Genomic DNA, 2,071 nt, shown 5'->3' on the forward strand with positions numbered 1-2,071 from the left:
AATGTTTTCCGGTTTTCTTTTATTTAATTGCACTTAAGATCTTAGAAATGTTTTCCTCAAAATAGGAGAAAAAATTTTCCACAAAAATTTGAGGGAAAACATTTCCGGATTAACAAAAACATACCAACGCATTCCCCAACCCATTCCCGCACGCCCCAACCCCACTTCCTCCTACCACCCCACCCACGCCCCACAACCCCCACACCCCCGCCGCACCACCCCACCCACCCTACTTGCTACCACTCCCCCTCCGAATTTTCTTTTTCATAGCTTTTGTTTTACTTTTATAAATTTTTTATTAAATATGGAAAAAAATTCCCCCCCCTCTCCAGTTTTTTTTTTTTTTTTTAAGTTTTTTTTTTTGTGGTTTTTTACACCACTCAGCCCCTCCTCCCCCTCCCCCCAACCCTATTGGAAGATCGGGGGAGGAGAAGCACTCTCAATCACTCAAATTCTCTCTTGAAGACAAGTGAGACAACGATTCTTCTTTGTTCCACTCAACTTGACCTACATAATGAATCATTATCTTTGAAGAGAAGTGGGGGATATATTATATTATTCCACCAACTTAACTTACATTTTTCTTCTCATATCATTTGACTGTAGTACCTAGGTATTTATAGAAATTTTCTAGCATGCACCTAGACTAATGCATGTACCTTATTTAATTATAGAAATTCTTTTTATTCCTAAAAATATAATTTTTCATCTTTCCTAATTCATGAATAAAAAAATATATGTATCTTAATATTTTTCTAATATATGAACTAGGAAAATTCATGTTATAAAAAAGACTTTTTTCCCAACACAAGGTTCATTTTTCAACATTCTCCCTTGAACCTTCTGGTCGGAATTCACAAACAATTCTTCAACTTCTCAAATCTGGATTTCAACATCTTTAAGTTGTCTCCTCTTCTTCCTCTTCTTCTTCTTCTTCTTCTTCTTCTTCTTCTTCTTCTTCTTCTTCTTCTTCTTCTTCTTCTTCTTCTTCTTCTTCTTCTTCTTCTTCTTCTTCTTCTTCTTCTTCTTCCTCCTCTTCTCCTCCTCCTTCTTCTTCTTCTTCTTCTTCTTCTTCTTCTTCTTCTTCTTCTTCTTCTTCTTCTTCTTCTTCTTCTTCTTCTTCTTCTTCTTCTTCTTCTTCTTCTTCTTCGACTTCGATGAGATCACAGCCTTGGCTGGCAAAGCTAGCTCAAGACCATATTCGTTATGTGATCTCATCGTTCTTCAAAAGATCCTCATTTTCTCAGATTCTCTCATCTTCTCAGAAGAAGTTTCCTTATTGAGATTGAGGTTGTCATTTCTACTAATTGTGTCCTAGAAGACACATCATCAGTTTCATCTGAACCTTCCTCTACGCTACTGCTCTCCCCTTTTGGAGATTTCTCAGTAGCATGAGCAGTTCTTTTTCATCATTTTCTTAATTATCATTTTTATTGTAAAAATCTTTTTAGATTCTACAACAGTTGATATATAATATTTTAGAAGCGTCCATCTCTTCAGGATTCATTTCTTTAAATTTTCATCAACGCTAGTGTTGTTAGATTCGACAACATGCTTTCTTATGTTCATAATCATAAATATCTTCATCTTGGATTTCATAAAATGAAACCTTTTCTGACATCTCTTCATCAATCCGAGTGTAAATTTTCATACCCATTTTTCTCACAACAGTAATATCATTCGCTACCTCTCTACTCAAGATTACTTATCATGCAACTACTTCAAAAGCAAGTTCTTTATCAAGGTTGACACCTTATTTGGGATCCTTTCCTCAAAAACATCCTTTAAAAGTTGTTCACTTTCGGAATTTGGTAGTTCCACACCAACCAATAGAAATTCTTCAAGCTGATGCTCCAAGACAAGTGGGTCCGATACCAAAAGTTGGAAAATCAGGGGAGGAAATCACTCAAATTCTCTCTTGAAGACAAGTGAGGCAACGATACTTCTTTGTTCCACTAAACTTGACTCACATAATGAATCATTCTCTTTGAAGAGAAGTGGGGAATATATTCTTCTACCAACTTAACTTACATTTTTTCTTCTCATATCATATGACTATAGTACCTAGGTA

This window comes from Lycium ferocissimum, unplaced genomic scaffold (genome assembly GCF_029784015.1).
Source record: "Lycium ferocissimum isolate CSIRO_LF1 unplaced genomic scaffold, AGI_CSIRO_Lferr_CH_V1 ctg5614, whole genome shotgun sequence".
Classification (NCBI taxonomy): domain Eukaryota; kingdom Viridiplantae; phylum Streptophyta; class Magnoliopsida; order Solanales; family Solanaceae; genus Lycium; species Lycium ferocissimum.